We start from the raw sequence: 22332 nt of genomic DNA, 5'->3' as shown, positions 1-22332 counted from the left end.
TCTTAGAGTTCCCCAGCAGAATTAAGGGTCAGTTGCCCACAATGGTAATTTGCTTGTTAATTCACCATTCATTTGTTCCTTCTGGTCTCTGTCTGGTTTTCTCACTCCTGTTTTGGCTTTTCCTGGGATGACCTCCCAAATACACTAGTTGCCCTTGAATCCTTGACTCAGGGTCTGCTGCTGGGGACCCCCAAACTAAGACTAAGAGACTTCTCTTAAGCATGGTTAGTTAAATAGAGGAAAATAAGCAATGCCGTCTTTCAGCTATTCTAAAAATTTGATATGTTGGAACGAAGATTTTCAAAGAATCAGACAAATGAATGCCTTTTTATGATATCACAAGATTGAATTCTTTTCCTCCTTCTTACTGAAACTCATTCCTAAAGATGGGGAGAATCGTTATCATAAGCACTTTGGGGGTATGCCTGTGCAATTCTCAACAACCTCTTAAGTGCCTCCTTCACCCACAAAACAAGGGGTGCTGGGAACCATGTTTATAGTCTCTAACCCTAGTCATACATGACTGGACAAGCGTGGCCCTTTGATCCAAGCTGAACCAATAAAACCCACCTGCTCAGGAATATGAAGTTAGGACTTAGACTTTCTGGTTCAGTCTGAGCTGAGAAAAATACACCATAGGAACAGTGGGACAGCCATTTTCCACTCCGCATTTTCTACCACGTAGGCTAAGCAACAGAAGAAGCTCGTCCGCCGAGAGAGGAAAATAAAGTGGGCAGAGATGAGAGAAGACAGAAAGAAAGACAAATTTGATATATTTGGAATGTTGATTTTGAAAGAATCAGAATCAGTTGATTTCTCCCACCTTTCCCCTGCTTAAGTGATAGCATGAGGTGTTCAGTCCAGAGAGCACATGCCTGTAAGGAGCTGGTATTTGAGTGGCCAGAGGGGTGGACCAGCTGCATTGATGACCCCAATTCATGGTCTCTCTGGATTTATTCCTTTCGCCCAGAAACTTTATAGTTCCATTTCGGTATGATTCTGGGCCAGCTTTGTGACTTGCTTTAGACAAAAGAATATAGTGGAAATGATGGTGCAGCAATTTGGAACCTAGGTCTCAAGGGGGCTTACATATTTGACTTATTCTCTTGCTTCCACTTGGACTCCAGCCATGCCATGAGAACCAGCCCTGGCTAGTGTTCTGGAGAATGAAGGCCCCATGGAGGAGAACCAAGTCCTCCTAGTCAAGACCAAGCAAAACCAACCAGCCCCAGCCAACACACCAGCTGAATGCAAATACATAAGCAAGTCCAGCCAAGATCAGCAAACTAGGTCCAGATTAGCAGAACCATCCAGGGGGTCACTAGATGTTGGAGAAATGATAGATGGGTATTGTTTTAAGTTACTGAGTTTTCGGATGATTTGTTTTATAGCCTCATGGTAATCATGGATAGATCTAGCTGATATGCTACCAAAACTTTCTTCCATTGGAATTACAAATGCTTAAGTCTCTCTCATGAAACCTGAAAGAAAAAGATATTATAATTCTGTTCACATGTGTTATTATAACTTTTCAACAGATTAGGAGGCTGTATTCTAAATGATTGTCTTAGTAGGGGCTCTATTGTATACATGAGAGTCACTCTACAGATAGCTCACGTGTCATCTGAAAGAGATTCATCCTACAGAGCAGAGCTGGACAGACCGCAGCCCATGGACCGAATCCCACCTGTGGCCAGTTTCTGTCAAGTTTTATTGGGATACGGTCATACTCACTTGTTTACATGTTACCTATGTTTGCTTTGGGGCCACAATGATAGAGTTGTATAATTTTGAAAGACACTATATGGCCTGCAAAGTCTAAAATATACATTTTCTTGCTTCTATAGGAAAAATTTGCCGATCCTTCAGAGAATCTAAAACTGAGGTTCCATGTCCCAGTAACTGGAAGAGATGTGCCGTGTGGGTTAAGACTACAAGGGCAGAGAAACAACAATGACAAATAAGAAGCAAAAACCTGAAGTCGCAGAGTTTGATGCTCCAAATGGCAACCACCCACTGGTGTTTTTCACAGGAAAACATGCATGCAGCGTGCTCCATGGAGAGAAACAGCAGGGGTTTGTTTAATTAATGAGGAGCAGCAGTTTCTCTACTCAACGACAGAAAGCCCAGCTTGTTCTAAATATAAAAGTCACCCTTAAACTCCTTGAAAATCACTTCTTTCAGTAGTCAACATCTGAGTCTATAATCCTCTCTGGAGTGCAACGTTTTTTTTTTTTTTCCCTTGCGGTACGCGGACCTCTCACTGTTGTGGCCTCTCTCGTTGCGGAGCACAGGCTCCGGACGCGCAGGCTCAGCGGCCATGGCTCACGGGCCCAGCTGCTCCGCGGCATGTGGGATCTTCCCGGACCGGGGCACGAACCCGTGGCCCCTGCATCGGCAGGCGGACTCTCAACCACTGCGCCACCAGGGAAGCCCCTTTTTTTTTTTTAATGTAAGAAACCATAGAGAAAAATATTGTAAAGAGATTGGTTCCAAAGAACTCTGCCACTGATTTACTGTCTAATAAATAAATGGAGGGAGAGTCGTGAAGATTAACCCAGCTTCTCATGGATGATGGATCCTAGATACTCAAATAATTCCTCCTATCAACTATGTTATTTTAGCAAGAAAATATTGCGAGTGAAAGGTATGGGTAAGTGACATGGATGAAATTTTCTTCCCAAATTTGTCTTAACTGAAATGTCTGTAATTTAGATAGTGGTTCATAAACCTTCGTAAAGTAAAGAACCCTCTGCTATGATTATTCAGCCTTGTGTGTTTCCCCCCTCTTTTTCTTTCCATTAATTGAACTCTTGCTGTGTTCAGATGCCTCTTGGAATGCTGGAGAAGCATGTCAAAGGCAGCGCATCCAAGCTGGCACTATCGGTTCCTCCACCCAAACTTGTTCCTGCCCCATCTTGCCCAGCTCAGTGTAATGACAGCAGTCCCACCCAGATGTTCATACCCCGGACTAAGCACTTCTTTGGCTTCTGTTCCCTTCATTTCTCCCATCCAGTACATCACCCAATTCTGGCAGTTCTTCCATCAAAATATAATCTTTTTCTGACAACTTCTCCATATGCCCATTGCCATCATCACAGTCTCTGCACCAGCATCTCTCCTTAGATGCTGGAGCGAGCCTCCGTAAGTGGTCCCATTGCTTCTGTTCTACCCTCGAGAGTCAGTCCTCCCCACAGCAGCCAGTGAGATGAAAATGAAGTCAGAGCTTTTCCGTGTCCAAACCTTCCAGTAGTTTCTCTTGCCACTCACATTCCAAACTTCTTACCACCATCTCTAATGCCCTGCGTGATGTCACCCCTCACTGCTGCTCCGATTTCACCGTCAACCTCTTTCTTCTTCCCTGACATCAGCATCTAACCATCTAGACTCCTTCCTCTTCTTCCAAACCACCTGCTTATTCCCACCCTGTCAGTGCCTTTGCACTTGCCCTTCCTTCTGCCTGGAATACTCTGCCCTTGAACAACCACATCACTCTCTCCCTTACTCTTCACCAGTGGTTCTCAACTGGGGAAGTTTTGCCCCACAGAGGACATCTGGCAGCTGTCTGGAGACATATTTGATTGTCACACTATGGAAGGTGCTACTGGCATCTACTGGGTAGAAGCCAGGGGAGCTGCTAAGCTTCCTACATACACAGGTCAGTCCCCATGACCAGCAGTTACCTGGCCCCAAATGTCAGTAGTGCCGCAAAGGATGTGGAACACTGCCCTGCTCAGTTCTCTGCCCAGGTGTTTTCTCCTCAGAAAAAGAACTTCTTTGATGCCTTCTTTCCAAAACAGCTTTTCCCCTTTTCTGACCCCGCTCACTTCTTATTCTCTTACTCAGTTTTAACACCACGTGGCATCAGAGTACCCATTTAGGTTTTGTGTCTCTCATCCCTTAAATGTCAGCTCCCTGAGGGCAGGATTTTTGTCTGCTTTACCACTGGTCCTTTAGTGTCCGGGACAATGCCTGACACACAGTAAGCCTTCAGTACATGTTGATAGACCTCTGAGGTTTGGAGAGGTTAGTAACTTTCCTAAGATCACACATGGCTAGTAGGAAACAAAGCCACCCATGCGTCTATCAGCCCCTTTAAGGCCCTGCACAGACATATACAATCCAAGGAATAGCTTTATGCTGGTTATGCAAATGCAGCTTCGAGGCAGTTTTCGCAACTTTCCCCTTCCAGTTTTCCACACTCTATCCATTGCCCTATCGCAAATCCCTCCTATGTAGAAATTCTTGATCCATTAAAACTCAGATCCTCTGACCCCTTGGCAAATGGTTACTTCTTGTACCTTCTCTTCCTAATCGAAAAATGGCTAATGCAAGTGAGGTGGAAACGCCAGGCTGCCGGGAGCCACATCAGTCTGTCAGCAAACCCCACCGTCAATATTGCGTTAATTGCTTGCTTAACCTTGAGTTCTCTGTAGCTTTTCACTCCCAGACAAAAATTACCAGTCTCCTTCAGCACCAGCTTGGCACTCACAGAGGGAGATTTGAAATGATTATCCTCCTTTAAAGACAGCAGGAATGCCTGGATCCTTTTTTCATGAACATAAAATAGTGAGTGTCCTTTGTTCTTGCAAAAGTGAGAAGCTTAAAAAAAGTCATTTATTGTCCCTTCTTGACTTTTCTGTACCTTAAAATGGCTTCACATTTTATTTCTCAAAGAGTTGGCATTTCTATATTTTAACGTTGGACATTTTCACTTTGGGCTTGGCCCATTTTTCTAGATTTTCTTCAATCCCACTTCTGCTCCCCCAGCCTCCCCTACCCCGCAACGCGTCATTTCTAATGATGAATACAGAGCCATCGTAACCATGGAAATAATCTTGACCGAGAGAGCCAGTTGTCAAAGGGAGCCCCCAACTGGACACCACCAGGGCTGCAAAATGGAAGAAGCCGCTTCCTCCTTGCAAGGATGCTCCCAGACGTTTGGCTGTGGGCTTGCCTTTCTGCCTTATCAAAAGCTGTGTGCTTTTCATGGCACTGAAGCCTGTTCTTTAATGAATGAATTTCTTGGCAACCCTCCTGGTATACAGCTGAGCACTTCATTTTCTCATTTGGGATTTCTTGTCGACCTTGACCTCCCCTGGCTCTGGCTGGGAAAGTAGCCTGCAGACTAGCCTGATTCCAGCATCTCTTAGTCTGAATTACCTCTTGTTTAGGAGACAAGCTGCATTTGTTTCCCCCTCCATAATCCCTCTGAGGTCTTCAACTTGAGAGGGGCCCTGAAGCTCTCTGAATCACATTCGAGCAGCTGTTGTGTTAGCTGCAAAATTTAAATTAGCCAAGCTCAGGAGAAAGTGACTAAGGCAGTTCATGTTTCAAGGAGGTAGTATATCTTGAACATGAGGCCGGATGTCACAGGGTGGAAAGAACTCAAGCTTCGGGGGAAAGCACTGGTTCACATTTTATTCCATTGTGTACGAGCTGTGTGACCCAGGCTCAATCACCGAACCTCTCTGGGCTTTAACTGCCCCACAGAATGGGATTTCCTATACCCACCATTTTACAGTTTGGGGCAAGAATAAGAATAGATTATGTATAGTGCCTAATAAACGGACTGGCATTTGTAATTTTACTGAAAACCTTAACTATGGAAGATTCGTTTTCTGCGAAATGCCCAGTGTATTTGTTTCCATCTAGAGACAGTCTGAATGATGACCCTCACCACTGATGTGTTCGGGAAGGCAAATGAAGGACTGAGGTTTCTGAGGCTGGGAATTTACATTTGAAGAACATGTAGAGAGAGGGAGGTTTTTAGGGGAGAAAGAAAACAGGATATTTTATGTGTTGGCAGAGTTATGGGTATGAGATGCTGTGTTGTGCTGTGGGACCGTCCATAGAAGGAGTCCGGTGACTTTACCATCGGCTGACGGTCTGACCCAGAGACATGCCAGGGCCCTTGAGGTTCTCTAGCCTGCGTGACTCCCAATTACCAGTTTGTACTTTCCGATTCAACTCTTTGTGATGCCCAGATTGTATCTGTGCACTCGGCAAGCAATGTGTTTTGTTTTGTACTGATTTTTTTCCTGTTGTGTTATTCCTCTTTTTCCCGTCTTCAAACAATTATCCCGTATGTGTCTTAGGTTGCACTCCCCAGAAGCTGACCACAAGGTAAACCACCGAATGCAAATAGTTGATTTGGAAGGTGATCCTGAGAAGCGCTGGGAAGGTGATGGGGAAGTGAGACGTGGAAAAGAAAGAAGCCCACACAAGGTAGGTTAGTGATCAGGCCGCCTCTGGGGGCAGCTGGGGCTTAGTCCCAGGGGCGAATCCCTGGAAGACAGTGTGTAGCATCCTCAGAGATGTTCTACCAAAAGCCAGGACATAAACTGAGCAACAGATGCTGAGAGATGATGGCTAGGGCATTAATAGCATCTGAGACAGTGGGATAAGGTGAAGAAAACAGCATCTGAGAATCAGGAGGGCTGTGCTCCCAGAGGGGATCAATTCAGTTGTTGCTAAAAGAGCCCCAGAACAGGAAATAAGGAGAACCAGTTTCGAATCGTCTGCCTCTACGCAGATGGGTAAGCTTGGGCGAGTGACTTCCCCTCTCTGAGCCTCAGAATTCCTCATCTGTGAAGAAAGGAACATGGGGTAAATGATCCTGGAGGCCCCTTGCAACCTGGAGAGTCAATGGTTCATTGGATCAAAGTCCCATTATGGGCTCAAAGGAACAGGTTGATGTACCCCACCAGCACCTTAACCAGAGATAAATCATGAGAGCTACTTTCTAGTGAACACTTCCTCTGCAGAGATGGACTAGAAAGTTTACATGCAATATTGTATTTCATCTTTGTGGCAGTACAAGGAAACAGGTACTGCTTTTATCTCTAGTTTGTGGAAGAGGAAACAGAGCAAAATTGTCTAATTTGTCCATGCTGCATAGATAATAAGGGAAAGAGCTGAGGTTCGAGCTTGTGCCAGTCTAATACATGCTATATTCTGCTGCCGTCCACTTTTGTGGTGATGGCCCAGAACATCTGTGCTATAGAATCCTCTCACATGTGGGTGTATATGTGGAAATACGGTGGAACCACTTCTTCTGTAGTATCATAGGACCTATGGATTATGGATGCAGCCTAGATCTGTCCATAATATAAGCTGTGTCCTAGGATGGGAATGTCTAACTAAAGTACAGTTTTCCCAACATCATTGTCATTGTCATTGTCATCATAGGATCAGTCATTTTTTGATGAGTGACTACTTTTCTGGTACTCTCTGTGCTTTACATATGTCAACTTGCTAACTCTGTGCAACAACCCAGTGAAGTAGGTACTGTTATTATTCCTGTTTTAGATATAGGAAAACTGAAGCCCAGAGATGTTGAGTAACTTGGCTGGGTCTCACAGCTGCATACAACCGAGTAATGGGCAGAGCGAGGAGTTTGACTTAGAGCCCATACTCATTCCTTTACCACCAGTTTGCCTTTCCAGTCTCTGGTACTTACCGCTTTGGCATTTGCATTTTCACGGTGTCCTGCTAAGTTAGAGCTCAGTCTGCATTTCCCTGTGCCACCTAGAAACCAACAGAGGAGTGACTGAGAGCCATTTCAGCCAAGATGATGCAGGTGCCAGTATGTGGCTAGAAAGCGAACACTTCCATGTTGTCTTTGTTCCCTGGTACATTCTACTTATTGCAAATGCTTTTTGCCTAAAAGAAATGGTAAAGTCCAAAGAGCCTTTTTTTTTGAATGAATTTATTTTATTTTTGGCTGCATTGGGTCTTCATTGCTGCGTGTGGGCTTTCTCTAGTTGCTGGTAGCGGGAGCTACTCTTCGTTGTGGTGCGTGGGCTTCTTATTGCAGTGGCTTCTCTTGTTGCGGAGCACGGGCTCTAGGAATGTGGGCTTCAGTAGTTGTGGCACATGGGCTCAGTAGTTGTGGCACATGGGCTCAGTAGTTGTGGCTCATGGGCTCTAGAGTGCAGGCTCAGTAGTTGTGGCACACGGGCTTTGTTGCTCTGCAGCATGTGGGATCTTCCCGGACCAGGGATCGAACCCGTGTCCCCTGCATTGGCAGGCGTATTCTTAACCACTGTGCCACCAGGGAAGTCCCGAGACTTTTTTCTTTTTAAACCCATTCAGGTACGTGGCATCTGTCTGGGTCCTTGTTATTGTTTGAAAGTTGTGTTGTATCCCAGTGTTCTCACAGTATCTCTCCTTCACCCAGTTACTCTTGAGCTGGGGTAAGCAGGATTATTCTGCACAACCAAGTCCCATTGGTAAAAGTGCTTCTGGATATAGGATCTGAGAACATTCTCTAAGTGGAGAGACACAGGCCAAGACTGGCCATGCAGTCTTGCATGGATTTTTTTTTTTTTAATTGAATGAAAGATTCTTTAAATCTAAATATGATTTCATATAATCCCATAATAACCTTTCCCTTCCCAACTGCTATATTTCCCCTCCCTCCTTCCCTCTCCCCACTGGTAACCACCAGTTGGTTCTCTGTACCTGTGAGCCTACTTCATTTTTGTTCTATTCACTAGTTTGTTGTATTTTTTAGATTCCAAATATAAGTGATATACAGTATTTGTCTTTCTCTGTCTGACTTATTTCACTTAGCATAATGCTCTCCAAGTCATCCATGTTGCTGCAGATTTCATTCTTTTTTATGACTGAGTAGTATTCTAGTGTGTGTGTGTGTGTGTGTGTGTGTGTGTGTGTGTGTGTGTGTGTGTATACACCACATCTTCTTTATCCATTCATCTGTTGATGGACACTTAGGTTGCTTCCATATTTTGGCAATTGTAAATAATGCTGTTATGAACATTGGGATGCATGTATCTTTTATCTTTTTGAATTAGTGTTTTTGCTTTTTTGGGATATATACCCAGGAGTGGAATTGCTGGGTTATATGGTCATTTTATTTTTAGTTTTTTCATACTATTTTCCACAACGGCTGTACCAGTTTACATTCCCACCAACAGTGTATGAGGGTTCCCTTTTCTCTGCATCATCACCAGTGTTTGTTACTTGTGGTCTGTTTGATGTTAGCCATTCTGACAGGTGTGAGGTGATATCTCATTGTGGTTTTGATTTATATTTTCCTAATGTTAGCAATGTTGAGCATGTGATGACTTCTTTGCCTAGTGACTCTGTATCCACTCATTCATTCATTCATTCATTGGTACATTCATTGAAAAATTCCACACCAATTCATGGTCAGATTCCCTTTGAGTCACGATGGGGAACACAACAGATAAACAAGACATTCAGAATCCCCAAAGATCCACTGGCCAGCTTTCTAAAATATGGAACTGAGGCATAAATAAGGGAAAAACCAGTTAATCATGGAATGAAATTAGGATACTATCATGAAACAAACATTAAATAGTGAAAAGTAAACCACATCAAATATTTGGCCTTCCGAAAATGAAAGGAACATTTTGTCTATGAAATAACAGAAGCATTCCTCAGACTAGAAAAAAAGAAGGGGATAAAACGTGGCATGTTTTCAAAATAAATTAATTTTAGTTGCAAATTAAAAGATGGAGAGAATTTTTTTAGAAACTTGCTTAATTTTTTTTTCTTTTAATTATTTAGCAGGGTTAAAATTAGGTCAGATTGTGCTGGTATCTCATTTGAACTTAACCTCTGATCTTAGCCTGGAGGGCTCTCAAGGCTTGTTGTCTACTAGGGATAGGTACATTTCCTTAGATGGATGTGAAAGCAGTTTGTAATTAAGCAGGAAGAGGGAGAGAGACTGCAGTTGTTCCTGAAGGTGACAGTTAAAAGTGCTGAAGTGTGGACTTCCCTTTGTCCTCCGGAGAGGAGAGAGCTGAAAGCAGGCAGGGGAAAATACTTCATTCTGAAGGATGTTTGCCCATCCCAACCTCTGCGGGTGGTTTGCTGGATTATTTAAAGAGCACTGGGAGTAATGCCTATGGGAGGTATCAGTGATGAAGCAGTATGTGGGTCCCGTGACCTACTGAAACAAAAACTGGTGATGGGCACTTCTGCCTGGGTTACCAAAATCCCCAGGCTGTAAATAACAGTGTAAACCATGCTCCTCTACTGAAAACACACAATGTGTGTCTATCTCAGACTATGAATGTCAACTACTGTTGACCTTACAATGTTCTGTCCACTTACCTTCATAATTGGTCCACTTCCTGTTTGGTTACCCACTTACTATTCTGATCCCAGGCCACACAGAGAATCTTATCCCATTCCTATCTTTATTTCTGACAATTGCCATGTGTCCTCTATCTTAGAAGATTGGCAAAATACAATCTGAGTTAAGGAGTCAATTTTCATGCAGTAGAGGTGCTACTGTATCAACTCACCTATCTATAAGCCCTCTACCCAGAAAACTCATCACTTTGGAACAGCAGAGAAAAGCCAAGATGAAGGAAGAAGGGACCCTCTGGAATGGAGTCAGAAAGCCCAGGCACACAATCCCATAGGAGAATTTTTCAGGCCTGGATCAATATTCAGTCTGTGCTTATTGGATATAATTTTAACAAGTTGATTTAGTTGGTCTCTCAAATTAGAAGATTAATTATAGTAATTACTCTGGGGTAGTCAGAGTGGATATTCCAGACCAGTGCTGGCCAACAGAACTTTCTGCACTGATAAACATGTTTTGTACCTGTGCTGTCCAGTATGGTAGCTGCCAGCCCCATGTGGCGGTTGAGTACTTGAAATATGGCTAATGTGACTGAACAGCTGAAGTTTCCATTTTCCTTAATTTTAATTAGTATAAATTTAAATCTAAAAAGCCACCTGTGGCTGGTAGCTACTATATTAGACAGTGCAGCTCTAAACAGACTCATTGGCTATAGTGAAGTAACCAGAGCATTACAGCATAAGGCCATTTACTGTAGAGACAAAGAGGCTCCTAAAATACCAACAATTGCTGAACCTCATTGAATTATAGCCCTGGCATCCATTTGTTTATCTACTCTTTACTTGATAAACACTTATTAAGCAGCTACCGTGCTTGCACTGTTCTCGGTGCTGGGGATAGAACAGTGAACAGACAGGAGAGAAATCTTTGTCCTCATGCAGCATATATTTTAGTGGAGGGATGTATCCACTAAATAAATAAGTAACAAAAACATATAGGATGTAAATTGATGATGAGGGATATGTACAAGTGAGGGAAGAGTGTTGGGAGGAGGGGATGTGGGAGCTGCAATTGTAAATAGGAAGGTGGAGAAGATCTCACTGAGAAGGTGAAGGAGGAACGTCAAGCTGTGGTTACCTGGTGACAGAGCCCGTCAGCTAGAGAGAACTAGAAACTCAAAAGTCCGGAGTTGGGAGCGTTCCTGGTAGGTTCAAGGAACAACAGTGGGATGAGTATGGTGCATAGGAGAGTAGTAGGAGATGGAAACAGGATGGAAGCAGTGGAGGTGATATACATTGCTGGTAGAGCCATTAGCATTTACTGACAATTTGGATGTGGCCTATAAAAGTGAAAGGGGAGTCCAGGATGATTCCAAGGATGTTGGCCCAAGCAAATCAAATGATGGAGTTGCCATTTACTGACATGGTGGACCATATTTACAATGTAATCTTGATGAGATGGTCAGCCACCATTTCTTCATGCTGGGTCCATGGTAGACATTGAGCATGGGCTTGAATGTGGCCTCAGAATCATTCTTAACATAGTTTTCCTGGAAGCCAATATGTGTCAAAGTTGGCACTCAAGGTGAAACCATCACTGGATTCATTTATGTCATGACTCAGGTAGAAAGGTGGGAAAATATGTGACCCACTTCATGAAGAGTGCTAGCCAAGAAATGACCTAATTTCTATAAAATATAGTTCATTAATATGGTTCAGTTCTCTGCAATTCCTTACCCTGGGAATCCGTGCAAGGAAAAGTTTGGCCAAAGTATGCAAAATTATCCTTGGAATCCTCTGCCATCCTGACGGTAACATCTTTCATTGTAGAGTGGACACTACAGGATGATTCTTTGAAGGGCAGGAGCCATGTTCCATTCATTTCCATGTGTCTAGAACTTGGATCATTACAAATGATTAATAAAGTTGGTTACCTTGAACATTTTTGAATTAGTACAGGGTCTGATTTTAAAGTGACCTCACCACATTATGTAACACTATTAAGCATTTATTAAGTACCTACCTTGTGCTGGATACAAAACTGTCCTTTAAAACAGGTGAAAGAAAAACTGTCAAAGTCAGGACAATGGTAAGGGTCAGAAAGTGGCCCCCAAAATACTTTGTTCTCTTACTCTATGACCTGGTCTTGAAAGGAAACACCTTTCAAGTAAAACACCAAAGTTTTTACCACGGTCTGCAAGGCCTTGCCAACCTCTCTGACCTTCTCTTTCTTGTTGACTTCTCTGGTACGTCCCTGGCTTCCTTTCTGTGCCTTAAGTACACCAGCCATGGTCCTACCTCAGGGCCTTTGCATTTGCTGTTGCCTTTACTTGGAACTCTTCCCCTGCATCTCCCCAACTTCCTTCACGTCTCTCTGCAGAGTGGCTGTGTTCGACCTTTACCTCCCTTGACATCTCTTTTTTTTTTTTTTTTTTTTTGCTGTACGTGGGCCTCTCATTGTTGTGGCCTCTCCGTTGCGGAGCACAGGCTCCAGACGCGCAGGCTCAGCGGCCATGGCTCACGGGCCCAGCCGCTCCGCGGCATGTGGGATCCTCCCAGACTGGGGCACGAACCCACATCCCCTGCATCAGCAGGCGGACTCTCAACCACTGTGCCACCAGGGAAGCCCGACATCTCTTTTTATTATCTTACCTTGTTTATTGTCTATGTAATTTTTTTAAATCGAAGTATTTACAATGTTGTGTTAGTTTCAGGTATACAACAAAGTGATTCAGTTATACACACACACACACACACACACACACAGGTTATTACAAAATACAGAGTGGAGTTCCCTGTGCTATACAGAAGTTTCTTGTTGTTTATCTATTTTATATAGAGTGGTGTGTATCTGTTAATCCTAAACTCTTAATTTCTCCCTCCCTCCCTTTCCCCTTTGGTAACCATAAATTTGTTTTCCATGTCTGTGGGTCTATTTCTGTTTTGTAAATAATTTCATTTGTATCGTTTTTTTTTAGAGTCCACATATAAGCAATATCATATGATATTTGTCTTTCTCAGTCGGGCTTACTTCACTTAGTATGATAATCTGTAGGTCCATGTGTGTTGCCACAAATGGCAATATTTCACTCTTTTTTATGGCTGAGTAATATTCCATTGTATATATGTACCACACCTTCTTTATCCATTCATCTGTTGATGGACATTTAGGTTGTTTACATGTCTTGGCTATTGTAAATAGTGCTGCAGTGAACATTGGGGTGCATATATCTCTTTGCATTAGACTTTTGTCTGGATATATGCCCAGGAGAGGGATTGCTGGATCATATGGTAACTCTATTTTTAGTTTTTTAAGGAACCTTGATACTTTTCTCCATAGTGGCTGCACCAATTTACATTTTTACCAACAGTGGCGGAGGGTTCTTTTTTCTCCTCTCCTGCATTTATCATCCGATACAGTTTACATCTGGTATAATTTTTCAGTTTGTTTGTTTGTTCCCTGCCGTCCCTCAGCACCCAGGACAGTGCCTGGCATGTCATAGGTGTCCAATACATATTTGTTAAAAGGATGCATATGGCAAGATAGAGAACACTAGCCATGAACACAGACAGAGAAAAGATGCTGTATCAGTATGGAGATACTGAAAGTGTCCTGCACATCTGTGTTCTGCCCCTCAGCCACTGTGTAACTCTTTGTATAGGTAGCTTCAAAAATGGCTCACGTGATCCCTGTCCCCTGGTGTTCATCCCTTTGTGTAATTGATCCCCTCTCCTTGAGTGAGGCTGGGCCCTAGTGACTCACATTAACAAATCAGATTTGGCAAAAGTGATGGGATAGCATTCCGAGATTAGGTTTTAAAAGTGGCTTCCTTCTTGCTTGCACGTTCTTTCTCCGACTCCTCTTGCTTTCTCTCCCGATGAAGCAAGCTGCCATGCTGTGAGCTGCCTGATATAGAAGCCCATGTGGCAAGGAGAGAAGCACAAGTGCCAGCCAACAGTCAGGGAACAACTGAGGCCCTCAGTCCAACAGCCCACAAGGAACCTAGTCCTGCCAACAGCCATGAGTGTCTTGGAAGCAGACCCTTCCCCAGTCAAGCTTTGAGATAAGACTGCTGCCCCAGCAACCCCTTGTTAGAGCCTGTGAGAGCATGTGGGCCAGAGATTCATTAGTAACCAGACTTCTGACCTATAGAAACCACGAAAGATAAATATTATTGTTTTCAGTTGCTAACCTTTGGGGTAATTTGTTATGCAGCAATAGATAACTAATACATTTTTAATGAGTTCTTTTAAAAATTAATTAATTTTTGGCTGCGTTGGGTCTTCGTTGCTGCATGTGGGCTCTCTCTAGTTGCGGCGAGCGGGGGCTACTCTTCGTTGCAGTGCTCAGGCTTCTCATTGCGGTGGCTTCTCTTGTTGCAGGGCACAGGCTCTAGGCATGCGGACTTCAGTAGTTGTGGCTCACGGGCTCCAGAGTGCAGGCTCAGTAGTTGTGGCTCACGGGCTTAGTTGCTCCATAAAACTTATAAAAAAAAAAATAGTGCTTACCTCATAGACTTATAGTGAGGCTTCAATGCATGAATATTTACAAAGGGCTTGAAGCAGTGCCTGCCACTCACTAAGTCATTATAAAATTTAGTTTTTATTTTTAGCACAAATGGGGTCGTACCTTAGGTAATGTTGTACAACTGACTTTTTTAAAAACAATACATCTCGGAGAGCTTAGAGACAGTATTTTCTTCTTTTTTAATTAAACTTTTTATTTTGAGATAATTGTAGATTCACATGAAGAAAAAATACAGAGATCCTGGTACCCTTTCACAAGTGTCACCCAGTGGTAATATCTTGCAGAACTACAGTAAAATATCACAACCAAAATGTTGACATTGATACATCAAGATACAGAACATTTCCCTCACAAAGACCCCTCATGTTGCTCCGTCTGCATCTCTCCTGCCCCACCCTCTCCTTAAACCTGCAACTGCTAATCTGTCCTCTGTTTCTATTAGTTTATGATTTCGGGAATGTTATGTGAATGGCATACTGTAGGGTGTAACCTTTTGGGATCTACTCTTTTCACTCAGTATAATTCTCTGGAGGTTTGTTCGGGTTATCACATGTATTCGCAGTTCCTTTTTTTGCTGAGTCGTGTTCCGTAGTATGGATGTACCACACTTTAATTTTTTGCACCCATTAAAGGTCATCTTGCTCCCTTCCAGTCTTGGGCCATTAGGAATGTTATAAACATTTGTATACAGGTTGGACTTTGGCTTCTTCAGCTCCAGTTGGGGGATATATAAGGCAAAAAGAAAAGCCAGGGCATTTACCACTGTGTCATTTCTTTGATCTCTGATCCCTAGCTGAATTGCCTTCTTCATTCCTTTTAGAGTTTCCTTATGTCTGTTTTATATATAATGTGCAGGGTTTTTATTTATACTTAGCAGGAAGACTAGGGAAAACTATGTCTATTCCCTTATCCTGGAAGCAGAAGTCCCAGCAGTCTTTTTAACTGGTGAGTATCACCCTATAGTATGAATGTATGGATATATCATAGTGTATGTCATCCATCTTCAACATTTTCCCACATTTTTACTCAAAAAACCATGCTCCATGGAATGGCCCGGTACTCGTCATTTTGTGCTCCCATGAAGATGCTTTTCTGTGATATTAACCACAGTTGAATTGCTTGATCAAAGGTTATAAACCCTTTTTTTGTTGTTATTATGCAAGTTTCAGGTGTACAGCATTATAATTTACCATGTATAAAAGGGAATAAAGTCTTATATTTTGATAGATATTCCAAATTGTTCTGCAAAAAGGGCTTTCCCAGTTTACACTCCTACACATCCTAATATGCACTAGATAATATTTTATGGGCATTGAAGGCTAACTCTACACTCACCTGATGTTTAGTAGATGCAGGTGAAGTAAAGTCAGGTAGATCTATTGTGACCTTTATGTGGGCTCAAACACGGGCTCATCTTTTCCTGAATCTCAGTGCTAAGCATTTAAAAAGCTGGCCAGGTGACTGATGAGAAGCTGGTCCCACAGCTCTTTGCTTCAGTGTACCAGTGGTGAGGGCCTCATTGAGTTGATTAGGGAGCTGTGTCCACTGATGGGATGATTCATAACCAAGCCCTTCTCAAGCTTGTGAAAGGGTTTGATTGGCTGGGAAAATCAGACTGGGCTCAGAGCCAAGAAGAAACCAGGCCATAAGTCTAAAGGTGGGTGTCTCACTAAAGTTCAGGAAGATGTTAAGGGTCCCCTTTGTTGTGGAGAGAGGAAGAGAGTTGAGTGGTAAGAAAAGGAGGAGTGATGGGCCCAGGGAAGCAGGACCACAAAACTACGAAGATCTTACCAGGCAGAGAGAGCAGATTGTGTAGATATATTTGAAGTCATTGTGATCTGTGTGGGCACAGGTAGAGAAATCCCTGTAAGAAAATAGGCCCAGATTCACCCTTGTGGGAAAGGGCTATTGGGAAGAGGCTGAATATCAAACTGCCAGGGATGCCCTGGGACAAATTGTTACCTTTTACGTAAGAAAAAGGTAGGAGAAATTTTGGATCTGATCCTTTACAAAGGGACAGGATTTCAAAGAAGATGAAGAGCATTCTAGAAAGACAGCACAGTACTTACTGTATTAGTTTTTTCTGCTGGGTAACAAACTTAGCATCTTAAAATAACACGTTTATTACCTCACAGTTTCTGTGGGTCAGGCATTTGGGCAAAGCTTGGCTGAGTTCTCTGCACAGAATCTCACGAGGCTGTAATCAAGTTGTTAACGAGGGCTTGTTCTCATCAGAGGCTCAACTTGGGTAGGGTCCATTTCGAAGTTTCATTAAATTGGTGGCAGAATTTATTTCCTTGACGCACTAGAGTTCAGGACAGACTGCTTCTTTAAAGTGAGCAATGAGGCTTCCCTGGTGGCGCAGTGGTTGAGAGTCCGCCTGCCGATGCAGGGAACACGGGTTCGTGCCCCGGTCCGGGAAGATCCCACATGCCGCGGAGTGGCTGGGCCCGTGCGCCACGGCCGCTGAGCCTGCGCGTCCGGAGCCTGTGCTCCGCAATGGGAGAGGCCGCAACAATGAGAGGCCTGTGTACTGCAAAAAAAAAAACAAAAAACAAAAAAACAAACAAAAACTAAAGTGAGCAATGGAGAGAGAGAGAGAGATTCCAGAATGAATCTGCTAGCAATAAAGAATCTTATATAACATAATCGTGGGGGTAACATCCCATCCCCTTTGCCGTATTCTGTTGGTTGGAAGCACACACTTAAGGGGATCAGATGATACAAAGATGTAAACACGCCAGGAACACTGGGGACAATGGTGGCCCCCTTGTAGTTTGTCTGCCGCACTAGCAAAGACGTGGAAGGTTATTAGAATATTGGCTTCAAGAAAGAAGGGAAGAGGTAAAATGGCTGTTGACGGCTATTGGAGATAAGGATGGATCTGAAGTTTCCCACTACATTTTTTTTTTTTTTTTGCGGTACTCGGGCCTCTCACTGTTGCGGCCTCTGCCGTTGCGGAGCACAGGCTCCGGACGCGCAGGCTCAGCGGCCATGGCTCACGGGCCCAGCCGCTCCGCGGCATGTGGGATCTTCCCGGACAGGGGCACGAACCCGCATCCCCTACATCGGCAGGCGGACTCTCAACCGCTGCGCCACCAGAGAAGCCCCACACTACATTTTAAGGAGCCTCGAAGGCCAGTTTGAGAGATTTGCCCTTTTGTCATGTGGAGTTCTTAAAGGACCTTTCCATCCTTGGCCTCATGGTTCTTCCTGAAACTAGCATCCTTGCTAAACAACCCATTTTTTATTTCAGTTCTCTGCTTAGATACTAATTTCCCAATCAGTCATTTCTTTTTAGAAGTGTTTTAGAAACGAAATAACAATTGCATTTAAAGTGAAGTATCTACATTGAATTAACCTTGACCATTTTCTGTGGTTTCGTTATTTGGGCAGTTGTTGAAGTCAAATACACAAACTCATCCTGTATTGAGAAGGAAGACAATAGGTAACCTTTTCAACCTTTTCTGTACCCTGACTCCTCTGTGGAACTAATTGTAGAGAATAGAATGTGCTGCTTGCTCAGTGCTTTGTGTCTGTCCTCTCCTGTGTCTGTTTAAGGAGCTCTGTTAGAAAAGGAAAGATTCTTTGGAAGTGTTCAGGAAGGTAAAAATTTATGTAGATGGAGCTCATTTGGACTGTGTCATAAATAGTTCTCAAGGATTATAAAAAGGATTGAAAAATACCAGCAGTGCCGAATGAGAAGTTCCCAGTAGGTGGAATTTATAAGCCTCTCACATAGTGATTTGCACGCTTCAATTGTCAGAATGTTTTGTGAACTTCCATATGATGGTGGGCGTGTACCTATCAGCTTCCCTTGGTTGATAAGATGTATGTTGACCAAAAGTAAAATTTTTATAACGAATCTATAACTTTTTGAAAATGACAACCCCATTGGTGATTAATTTTTTTTTTGTCTGTTTGATAAGGATATTTTTTTTTGGAATCTTGTTGAAAGCTATGGACTTTTTCCTGAAAAATGCTGATAGAAAATGACGTACTGTTTCAGAGTGTTTACAGACCCCCTTGAAACCACCTATCGTGGACAGCCATGGATTCTACATTAAGAAACCTTGGGACGTCCCTGGCAGTCCAGTGGTTAAGGCTGTGCATTTCCACTGCAGGGGGCATGGATTTGATACCTGGTCAGGGAACTAAGATCCCACATGCCACATGGCGTGGTGAAAAAAAAAAGGAAAACTTGAGTTACATATATTTGGAAAAAATATTAAATTGAAATATAAAATATATAACTTAGCCTATACCCAATGCTAGACATAGTTATGGATTTGAGAATCGCTCTGGGGATATTTTGGGCTACTGATCTAAGTGACAAGAAAGAGCCTTCAGTACATGTTTTGGTCTTTGTGTAAATCCTGGATGCAGAGGATACTGAAGACCCTGCCTTGTGTTTATATCGGAATTTTGTTTTCTAATAATGTGTGCATTTCTCTGCGGGGAAACTTTGTTTTTCATCATGATAGTGTGGGAGCCATGTAATAGTTTACTGGAGTTAATAGTGAAGATAAAATAATAATGCCATTGGCTGTTTGTGTCTGCGTGCACAGGTATGAGAGAGAGATAGACAGAGAAAGAGACGGAGAGAGAAAGAGAACGAGCTGGAAAAAGGCACACACATACAGAGGCAGAGAGACAGAGACAGAGAAACAGAGGAAGACACACAGAGATACAGAGAGAGCCAGAAAGAGAGAAAGGGACAGAGAAAGACAGACAGAGAGAGACAGACAGAGAGAGAGACATGTAGAGAGGAACATAAAGAGAGAGATGAACAAGCAGAGGGAGGCAGAGATAGAGAGATTCACATGGAGACAGAAATGGAGCCAGGGAGGGAGGAAGATTTAGAAGTAGAGATAGAGCCAGGGACAGAGTCAGTCAGTCCCATTGCTGTGGAGACTGACAGACAAGCATGACACGGGCAGAGAATTTCCCAGCCTGTGAACACCCGGGGGTGCTCCTATCTGCTTACCAGCAGCGGGGTAGCAGTGCTGTGCTTTATCACCAAGTCTGGGCTGTGAAGGGGCTGGCGGATGATTAAACAAAGAGGCCAGGCCCGGCTGGGTGAGTTACTTCCTAGGTATAAATTAGGCAATTGAGGAAGGACATCAGTACAGACCTTGTACTGCCATTTGTTAAGCCCTTGTCTGGGACTGTGCTGCTGGGATGGAAGGAATTGATGGATACCTCTTAGCCTTCCAGGAGTTTTTGTTGAATTTCTGAAAAAGTCTTGCTGAACTTCTGGAAATGTGTTCACCTCTTCTCTCCATGAATGCGAGGATGAACATCTAAAACAAAACATGCTTTCAACTCTTCCTAGAAATTTGCTAATTTTTTTCTCTGAATACCTGGTCTGTGAATGTTACATAAGGCAAAAAAAGTTATTTAAAAAGGCATTATACTAGTCTTTCATGGGGCATCAGTCAGGGTCAGCATTAACGTCCAGAGAGAGATGGAAAACTTGGTAGCAACATCTTTTGATGTTCAGAGAATTACCCACTGGTTCCCCACACAGTAAACAGCTGCAATTCATGCCGTGACTGTTCAGTGCCTTTAATGTCTTGTAACATGAAAGCACTTGGAGTTTAAAATCTTGCTTGGAAAAATGATAGCTCATGTCTTAGTGCATATGTCCCTGATAAACATATGCTTTGAGCAGGTATTCAATCTCTCCTACCTGCTGAGTTGATGAAAACTCTAGAGAATTTACCAGAAAGGTTCCTTTTCATGTGTCATCATCACATTGCATTAGGACCTCATTTGTGTCAGGGGAATGACTTACTGTTCAGTCAACCTTGACACGAGCACTTTTCCAACCACCAAAATTAAGCATCAATACTTCTGTCCATCCTGGGACCCACTAACTCGAGAAACTGTGGATGAGAGAATAGAAGTGAAAATCAAAATCATCCTGATGAATTGTAGTCTATAAATAAAGATGGGAATTTAGTGGATACTTATGTTATGAACCATCTTTAAAGGCTGACATTTTACAATAAGTGGCCAAGAAAGTGAGTGATGTGAAAGGAAGACGTTTTGGAACAGCAGCCTTGACTAAAATAGCTGGATTAGGAGCTGTGTCTGTCTTGATGATATTATTTAACATGTTACATTCAGAACAGTGCCTGGCTCTTAGTAGGTGCTCAAATCATATTTTTAATGAATTAAGTGAACAGATGAATAAAAGTAGTGTTATGTTAATCAGAAATATGAATATGTTAAAAGAAGGACATAGAAAATATTGTTTAGCAATATATAATTGTTCATTTTAAAGAGAAGATGGAGTGACAGGAATTTCAAAAGGCCGCTGGTTGATAATGCGAAACAGACATAGCTAATTCTATGACTGGCAAAAGCATTTAAACAATCACTTAATTTGGCTTCTTCCTATACTTTCAGCCCCCATACTCTTTGCTTCAATAAAGTAGTTTGCCTTGATGAGAACTGAGTCATTAGGGGTGTATCAGGGACCCTGGCTCTTTGGTTGAAAAAAGGTAAGTCTGTGAAATTCACACATACATGTAGTATGTAAACCCTTTACTTTTCTAGTGAGATTACTATTGTTCAGGCAATTGTCATATTGCAGGAGCGTCTATTAAAAGTACTTTCTATTTACTCTGTGTTGGACATTGTCTTATATGTTTTATATGCTGTTATTTAAACATCAAAGAATCTGCAATGTTAGATATCATTATCTTTGTTTCCTCACAAGGAGAATGAGGCTCACAGAGGCTCTGCAATTTGCCCAAGTTGTTCAGCTAGATTGGGAATGGAAGTTTACACAGAAACACTTTCATTACATGTCCAATTACTCTTATTTGCAAACATTAACTTCAATGCTAAGCTCTTTTGTCTGTGACATAAATACTTCACTGTCTGAGAATGTCCCAGATTAATTCTTTTATTCTGTGCCATGAGGTCTGTGCCTGTCTATCAGTGTTAATATTAGATTATTAACTCTTAAAGGACAGAGCTGGCTCCTAAACCTTTTCACAAAGTACCTGGCTTTGTGTCCCCAGAGCTGGACACTTAGAGTGCGCTCAGTAATTTATCCAACCAGTCAATGCATGAGTGAGCAAGTGTCACATGTAAATTAGGACCTTTCCTTTGGGCTCATGAAACCACTTTTAATGTATAAAAATAAGTTTGTGCTTTACATGCTCATTATACACAGATTCCAAAGTATCAGGGAAAATGATCAAAAAGGATGTTGAATTTCACATCAGGAAAATTACATTCACATTGTAATGCTGATGAGGTACATGCTTCTGTTCTCTCTCGTGGGGCCAGCAACTCGTGTCTCATTTTCCAGGTTGAGCATTGGCGATTTCAAAGTTCCTTAGGGAGCAATTGTGAAGAACTCCATGGGGAAGGGGCTAGCATGTTTTCTCTGCCTATTCCCAAGACTTTTACTATAGCTATTCTTTGAGGGCTAGTTAACATTTTAAGCCACAATAGCTGATTTTCTTCACTATTCTTAACTCGCTTAATATTTGTGTTCATGTTCTACTACCCTTCCTGTGGGTTTTTTAAATGTCAAATTGTAGGGGGTGGGGATACCTCACAAAAACCCTTATTCTTAAATGAAATCTTGGGTTTTCTTTTACAGGTGCCCATGAAGTGGTCCAGACTGGTATATCAGGATTGTATCTGACTGCTTGTGTGATGGTTCAATTTCTGTATCCACATGACTGGGTCACAGGGGG

General features: G+C 42.7%; 1 long non-coding RNA gene across 1 annotated transcript in view; it reads left to right on the top strand.

Annotated features, from left to right (window-relative positions):
- The window catches only part of LOC307192590, a 39930-nt gene that overhangs the window by 14547 nt on the left and 3051 nt on the right, over positions 1-22332 (top strand). Inside the window, exons 3-4 of the long non-coding RNA XR_013830140.1 lie at positions 1848-2647; positions 6099-6228. This is a non-coding gene — a long non-coding RNA (uncharacterized lncRNA). The remainder of the gene's footprint in view (positions 1-1847; positions 2648-6098; positions 6229-22332) is intronic.

Source organism: Stenella coeruleoalba (assembly GCF_951394435.1).
Source record: "Stenella coeruleoalba genome assembly, chromosome: 10".
NCBI classification, from domain to species: domain Eukaryota; kingdom Metazoa; phylum Chordata; class Mammalia; order Artiodactyla; family Delphinidae; genus Stenella; species Stenella coeruleoalba.
This window is presented reverse-complemented; position numbering and strand designations above follow the sequence as displayed.